Here is an 8,885-nt window from a genome sequence, read left to right on the forward strand (position 1 = left end):
GACAAGGGCAACAGTGGATGATCTTCTACACAACTAGTATGTAGGTAAAAAATGCCAAATTTTGGTAGTCCGGCGGCATGTCGTGATGTAGTAATCGGATGATGTGTGTAATGCATCATTTACGTAGTTACAAGATTTGTATGGATTTGAAGTATGCTAATTGAGGTGTCCGGTTGTAAGAATGGAAATTTAAGGTATGACCGGTCAATGCCCGTGGACGCACCCGGGCGCGTCCATGAACGTTTGAGGGGTCGGATTTGCCAAGTCCAGTTGTAGATGCTCTAAGCTGTCTAAACGTCTTCCCTCCGAAACTTCAAATTCTGCAGTGCATGTATCATAAAGATTTATAACACAGATGCATGTGCTTTGCAACAGAAGAAAAAAAACTCTCACACACCCCTAGTAAGTCATCCGTGTCACCACTTTTCCTCTATCACCATCGTCAGATGGTGGTCACTTGTCTACCTATTTATGAAAAATGTGATCAATCTTGGTGGTGAGCTAGGTCATCACACTCTACCATGCCAATTTCACGAGCTCCTTGTAAGAGGAATAGAGAGGGGATTGGTGGAATTGATGTTTATTGTTGAGCCTCATGGGCATATATATAGTGAGTTGATACGTCTCCAACATATGTATAATTTTTTAATTGTTTCATGATATTAAATTATTAATCTTGTTCTTTTATATTCCATTTTATATTATTTGTGTGGACTAAACAATTAACTTAGTTCCCAGTGCCAGTTCCTGTTTGTTTGCCTATTTTTTGTTTCGCGGAAAAACCATAGCAAACAAAGTCCAAACACGATGAAACTTTATGGTGATTTTTTATGGACCAGAAGAGACCCTAGAAGCTTCGGGGGAAGGCCAAAAGACCTGCTGGTGGGCCACAAGCTTGGGCGCGCCCTAGGGGGTGCCACCTGAGTTTGTGGGACTCAAAGACCTCCGTTTGACCTCATTCTAGCACTATGTATTCCCTCAATTCCATAAACACCAGAGCGAGACCCGAAACAATTTTATCACTACCACAAGCCTCTGTTCTTCCGTGCTCCCATCCGGAGGGCTTTTCCGATACTCTACCAGAGGGGGAAACCATTAGGGAGGCAATCTTCATCAACCTTACTACCTCCATGGTGATGTGTGAGTAGTTCCCACAGGACCTACGGGTCCATAGCGGTAGCTAGATGGCTCTCTCTCTCTCTCTCACTCTGATTTTCAATACAATGATCTCTTCGGAGATCTATTCGATGTAATTCTTACGCTGTTTTGTTTGGATCCGATGAATTATGGGTTTATGATAGGATTATTCATTAAAAGTATTTGAGTATTTTCTGAGATGTATTATGTGTGATTTTATAGCCTTGTATTCTTTCTGATCTATCTATCTCTTTTGGCCAATTAGATTGATTTATATTTAGTGGGAGTGGTGCTTGGTAGTAGGTTCAATCTTGTGGTGTCCTTACTCCGTGACAGGAGGAGTTGCAAGGCACGTATCTATATTGTTGCTACTGAGGGTAAAACAATGGGTCTCGAGCATATTATTTGGTATTGCTTTGTCTACATTATGGCGTCGCACTTCAAGCATTACTTTGTTTGTCATGAACTTAATACCTTGCGATGCATGCTGGATAGCGGTTAAGGGGTGGAGTAACAGTACTAGGCGTCGACAAGATTAACGGTCTACTTGTCATAGGTGTAATGCATATATATTTGATGATGCCATGAAGAATTATCATAATTATGCCATATATTATCAATTCACTACTAGGGAAAACCCTCATAGTGGAGCGGGTTCAGTGGCGCTACTGCTAGAGGGCTCTATAGCTAACTTTTAATAGTATCGCGCCTTCTGACCCACGCTGCTGGTACTGGTGTTAGCAGTAGCATGTGACTAGGCCAGCACTACTGCTAAATAGTAGCTCCTAGTTTCCCCCCTCTCCACTAGTATTAGTGTGTATTTCATTTTCTTGCATTTATATTGTATTTATACACTGTTATATAATTTTTGTACATTAGCAATGAACATGTTGTGGAAGAAACACAGATTGGATTAAAGTGGATGGATTCAAGTGAGCAAGTTGAATTAGTAGGGCAATATGATTCGACACTTGTGTGTCGTCCCAACCTCATTCGTAGTCATATAATAATAACTCATCATCATCATCCGTAGTCATTTATATAATAACTCATCATCATTCTAACACATGACAAGTAGTATGGACCCCTCCTCATCATCTTACTCATATAACAGCTCATCATCCATAGTCATATAATAACTCACCATTAATATAACACATGACAAGTTGACCAACATTAGCTAATGGCTATCATCGTAGGTAATAACTCATCATCATTCTAGCACATGACAAGTACTAGCTAGGAGCAACTCCTCTCTTAAGGTAAAATAGCATAAAATAGGAGAGCCCCTCTGTTGGGGATATACCCCACGGTATGACCTGGCCAGGGTATGACCCGACCGTCACTTGGTGGCTTGAGGGCGACCCCATTGTTGGGCCATGACAGGCCAGATAATTCAAGGCCCAGAGGGCGGCTTAGGAAAGAGGCCGGCTTATGGCCCTGTATCTGGTAAGTCGGCTTGGCAGGGAAGTTGTAAGGAGTTTCCCTTACTTGAAGGATAATATGAATAGGAAATAGACTAAGACAAGGGTCGTAAGTACGACGTAGATATGTCTACTACACAACTTGTTCTTTTAAACTCGTGTTGGGCCTCCAAGCGCAGAGTTTTGTAGGACAGTAGAAAATTTCCCTCAAGTGGATGACCTAAGGTTTATCAATCCATGAGAGGCGTAGGATGAAGATGGTCTCTCTCAAGCAACCCTGCAACCAAATAATAAAAAGTCTCTTGTGTCCCCAACACACCAAATACAATGGTAAATTGTGTAGGTGCACTAGTTCGGCGAAGAGATGGTGATACAAGTGTAGTAATGATAGTAGATATTGATTTTTGTAATTGTAACAATAAAAACGGCAAGGTAGAAATTGATAAAACAGAGCACAAACAGTATTGCAATGCTTGAAAATGAGGCCTAGGGTCCATACTTTCACTAGTGCAATCTCTCAACAATGCTAATATAATTGGATCATATAACCATCCCTCAATGTGCGATGAAGAATCACTCCAAAGTTCCTATCTAGCGGATAACATAAGAAGAAATTGTTTGTAGGGTATGAAACCACCTCAAAGCTATTCTTTATGATCAGTCTATCCTAGAGTTCGTACTAAAATAAAACCAAGCTATTCTTTCCGGTCGATCTAACCAAGAGTTCATACTAAAATAACACCATATGATACACATCAACCAACTCTAATGTCACCTAGATACTCCAATGTCACCGCGAGTATCCATGAGTTGATTATATGATATGCATCAAATAATTTCAGATTCATAATACTCAATCCAACACAAAGAACTTCAAAGACTGCCCCAAGATTTCTACCGGAGAAACAAATACGAGAACGTGCATCAAGCCCTATGCATATATTACCCCAATGTCACCTCGGGAATCCGCGAGTTGAGTGCCAAAATACATATCAAGTGAATCAATATGATACCCCATTGTCACCACGGGTATCATAGCAAGACATACATCAAGTGTTCTCAAATACATAAAATATTCAATCCGATAAAACGAAATCTCAAAGTGAAAACTCAATTCACAACAAGATAGAGAGGAGAAAACACCGTATGATCCAACTATATTAACAAAGCCCGCGATACATCAAGATTGTGACATCTCAAGAACACGAGAGAGAGAGAGAGAGAGAGATTAAACACATAGCTACTGGTACAAACCCTCAGCCCTGAGGGTGGACTACTCCTTCCTCATCATGGTGGCCGTCGGGATGATGAAGATGGCCACCGGTGATGATTTACCCCTCCAGCAGGGTGCCGGAATGTGGTCTAGATTGGTTTTTCGTGGCTATAGAGGCTTGCGGCGGCAGAACTTCTGATCTATTTGTAGGGTTATTTCTGATGGTTTCTCTATTTGTAGGATTTTTTGGCATTGGTTTCACGCTAAGATGGGCCTCAAGGTGAGCACAACCCACCATGCCTCGGGTTGGACTCCAAGCGCGCCCTAGTGGGTTGTGCCCTCCTCGTGACTCCTCTGGTCATCTCACGAAGCTTCGGGTGTCTCTTTGGTTCCAAATAAATCGTCAAAAAGTTTCAACTCATTTGGAGAACTTTCATTTCTGCACAAAAAACAACACCACGGTAGTTCTACTGAAAACAACATTGGTCCGGATTAGTTCCATGCAAATCATACCAAAACCATATACAATTGTTGTAAACATGGCATGAATACTTCATAAATTATAGATACGTTGGAGACGTATCAACAACCCCAAGCTTAATTCCTACTCGTCCTCGAGTAGGTAAATGATCAAAGAAATAATTTATGAAGTGTGAATGCTAGCATAGTGCATAACTTTGATCAATGATAATTTCAATCACTTTTCCTAGCATCATAACAACAAATCTTTCTCATAAAACTCATCATGATAAAGTAGTGACTGAAAACGGAATTTTTATTGTTGAGAGCTACCTATCATATTCATCATATAATCTTTCTTTTGTAGCATGGCCATTTGGACTTGAATGATTCAAAGCAATAGTCTATAATTTGACATGTGGACATCAATACTCAAGCATATCAACAAGCAACCATGTCTTTCAAAATATTAAAACTAAAGAAAGTTATCCCTAGCCCATTATGCTCAATCATTGATCCATTCATGAAACACACTCAAATATTAGCTACATCCAATGCACAAGTATGATCATAGTGCTCCCTAATTGGTGCTTTATAAGAGAAGATGGAGACTCAAATAAAAATTGCATGAAGTAAATAGATAGGACCTTCACAGAGGGAATAAGAGATTTGTAGAGGTGCTAGAGCTCAAAGCTTAAATTTACAGATAAAAATATTTTGAGAGGCATACTTTTCCTGTCAACGAAAACGACTGAGTAATTCCCAACACTTTCCATGCTAGATATATCATAGGCGGTTCCCAAACATAAAAAAATTTATTCATTTTTTCCACCATACTTTCACACTCCACGGCTAGACATATCCACGGGTGCCGTCCATACCAACACTTTCCAAGGAATTTATTACTTGACAACATAAAGTAAATTTCTTTTTCATTTCGGGACCTGGCATCCCTATTACCGCCATACTCTCGTGCAATGACAAGTGAATAAACATTCATCTTGAGAATAACACATCTAGCATGGAAAATATTAGCCACCCCCTGTCGCTTCATGAGCGGTACAAGCACACAAAAAGGAAACTCATTTTGAAAATTAGAGATGGCACATACAAATTTACCTAGAACGACATGAATATACCACATATAGGTAGGTATGGTGGACTCATGTGACAAAACTGGGTTTAAGGATTTTGGTTGGACATGTAGTATTCCCACTTACTACAAATGGAGGCTAGCAAATACATTGAGAAGCAACCTGATACGTCCATTTTGCATCATGCTTTTATATTGATATTTATTGCATTATGGGCTGTTATTACACATTATTCACAATACTTATGCCCATTCTCTCTTATTTTACAAGGTTTGCACGAAGAGGGAGAATGCCGGCAGCTGGAATTCTGGGCTGGAAAAGGAGCAAATATTAGAGACCTATTCCGCACAACTCCAAAAGTCCTGAAACTCCACGGAAGTCAGTTTTGGATTATATAAAAATATTGGGCAAAGAAAGCACCAGAGGGGGGCCACCCACCATCCACGACGGTGGGGGCGTGCCCTACCCCCTAGGCGCGCCCCTGTCTTGTGGGTCCCCTGGCAGGCCTCCGGTGCCCATCTTTGGCTATATGAAGTATTTTTCCCAGGAAAAAATCATAAGCAAGTTTTCGGGATGAAACACCGCCGCCACAAGGCGGAACCTTGGCGAAACCAATCTAGGGCTCCAGTGGAGCTGTTCTGTGGGGAATCATCCCTCCGGGAGGGGGAAATCATCGTCATCACCATCGATCCTCTCATCAGGAGGGGGTCAATCTCCATCAACATATTCACCAACACCATCTCATCTCAAACCCTAGTTCATCTCTTGTATCCAATCTTTGTCCCATAACCTCAAATTGGTACCTGTGGGTTGCTAGTAGTGTTGATTACTCCTTGTAGTTGATGCTAGTTGGTTTACTTGGTGGAAGATCGTATGTTCAGATCCTTTATGCATATTAATACCCCTCTAATTATGAACATGAATATGATTTGTGAGTAGTTACGTTTGTTCCTGAGGACATGGGAGAAGTCTTGCTATAAGTAGTCATGTGAATTTGGTGTTCGTTCGATATTTTGATGAGATGTATGTTGTCTTTCCTCTAGTGGTGTCATGTGAACATCGACTACATGACACTTCACCATTGTTTGGGCCTAGGGGAAGGCATTGGGAAGTAATAAGTAGATGATGGGTTTCTAGAGTGACAGAAGCTTAAACCCTAGTTTATGCGTTGCTTCGTAAGGGGCTGATTTGGATCCATATGTTTCATGCTATGGTTAGGTTTACCTTAATACTTCTTTTGTAGTTGCAGATGCTTGCAAGAGGGGTTAATCATAAGTGGGATGCTTGTCCAATTAAGGGCAGTACCCAAGCACCGGTCCACCCACATATTAAATTATCAAAGTACCAAACGCGAATCATATGAGCGTGATGAAAACTAGCTTGACGATAATTCCCATGTGTCCTCGAGAGCATTTTCCTTTATATAAGTGTTTGTCTAGGCTTGTCCTTTGCTACAAAAAGGATTGGGCCATCTTGCTGCACCTTATTCATTTTTATTACTTGTTACCCGTTACAAATTACCTTATCACAAAACTATCTGTTACCGATAATTTCAGTGCTTGCAGAGAATACCTTACTGAAAACTACTTATCATTTCCTTCTGCTCCTCGTTGGGTTCGACACTCTTACTTATCGAAAGGACTAAAATAGATCCCCTATACTTGTGGATCATCAAGACTCTTTTCTGGCGCCATTGTTGGGGAGTGAAGCGCCTTTGGTAGGTGGAATTTGGTAAGGAAAAATTTATATAGTGTGCTGAAATTTACTATCACTTGTTACTATGGAACATAATCCTTTGAGGGGCTTGTTCGGGGTATCTTCACCCCGACCAGTAGAGCAAAGAGTTGCTCCTCAACCTACTAAACCTACTGAAAATGTTTACTTTGAAATTCCTTCGGGTATGATAGAGAAACTGCTGGCTAACCCTTTTACAGGAGATGGAACATTACATCCCGATTTGCACTTAATCTATGTGGATGAAGTTTGTGGATTATCTAAGCTTGCAGGTATGCCCGAGGATGTTATCAAGAAGAAGGTCTTCCTTTTATCTTTGAAGGGAAAGGCATTGACATGGTTTAGGCTATGTGATGATATTGGATCATGGAACTACAACTGATTGAAATTGGAATTTCATCAGAAGTTTTATCCTTTGCATCTGGTTCATTGTGATCGTAATTATATATATAATTTTTGGCCTCGCGAAGGAGAAAGCACCGCTCAAGCTTGGGGAGGCTTAAGTCAATGTTATATTCATGCCCCAATCATGAGCTCTCAAGAGAAATTATTATTCAAAAATTGTATGCTTGGCTTTCTCTCAATAATCGCTCCATGCTCGATACTTCTTGTACTGGATCTTTTGTGATGAAGACTATTGAATTCAAATGGGATTTATTGGAAAGAATTAAACGCAACTCTGAAGATTGGGAACTCGACGAAGGTAAGGAGTCAGGTATAACACCTAAGTTTGATTGTGTTAAATCTTTTATGGATACCGATGCTTTTCATGAATTTAGCACTAAATATGGACTTGACTCTGAGATAGTAGCTTCTTTCTGTGAATCATTTGCTACTCATGTTTATCTCCCTAAGGAGAAGTGGCTTAAATATCATCCTGCCATTGAAGTAAAAGTAGTTGAACCTATTAAAGTTGAAGAAAAGACTATCACCTACAATGTTGATCCTATTGTTCCTACCGCTTATATTGAGAAACCACCCTTCCCTACTAGAATAAAGGATCATGCTAAAGCTTCAACTGTGGTTCGTAAGAGTAATACTAGAACACCTACACCCTCTGAGCAAATTAAAGTTGAACCTAGTATTGCTATGGTTAAAGATCTCTTGGTTGATAACATTGATGGGCATGTTATTTACTTCTGTGATGAAGCCGCTAGAATTGCTAGATCCGATACTAAAAATAAACATAGACCTGTTGTAGGCATGCATGTTATTTCTATTAAAATAGGAGATCATTGCTATCATGGCTTATGTGATATGGGTGTTAGTGCGAGTGCAATACCTCATTCCTTATATGAAGAAATTATGCATGATATTGCACCTGCTGAGATAGAAGGTATTGATGTTACAATTAAGCTTGCCAATGGAGATAATATTTCACCGATTGGGAATGTTAGAGATGTTGAAGTCTTGTGTGGGGAAGTTAAATATCCTACTGATTTTCTTGTTCTTGCTTCCCCACAAGATGACTTTTGTCCCATTATATTTGGTAGACCCTTCTTGAATACTGTTAATGCTAAGATAGACTGCAAAAAGGACATTGTTTCCGTTGGTTTAGGGGATATGTGATACGTCTCCAACGTATCTATAATTTTTGATTGTTCCATGCTATATTATATCCTGTTTTGGACATTATTGGCCTTTATTATACACTTTTATATTATTTTTGGGACTAACCTATTAACTGGAGGCCCAGCCCAGAATTGTTTTTTTTGCCTATTTTAGGGTTTCGCAGAAAAAGAATATCAAACGGAGTCCAAAAGGAATGAAACCTTCGGGAACGTGATTTTTGGAACGAACATGATCCAGAGGACTTGGACCTTA

The sequence above is a fragment of the Triticum dicoccoides genome, chromosome 2A (assembly GCF_002162155.2).
Source record: "Triticum dicoccoides isolate Atlit2015 ecotype Zavitan chromosome 2A, WEW_v2.0, whole genome shotgun sequence".
NCBI classification, from domain to species: Eukaryota; Viridiplantae; Streptophyta; class Magnoliopsida; order Poales; family Poaceae; genus Triticum; species Triticum dicoccoides.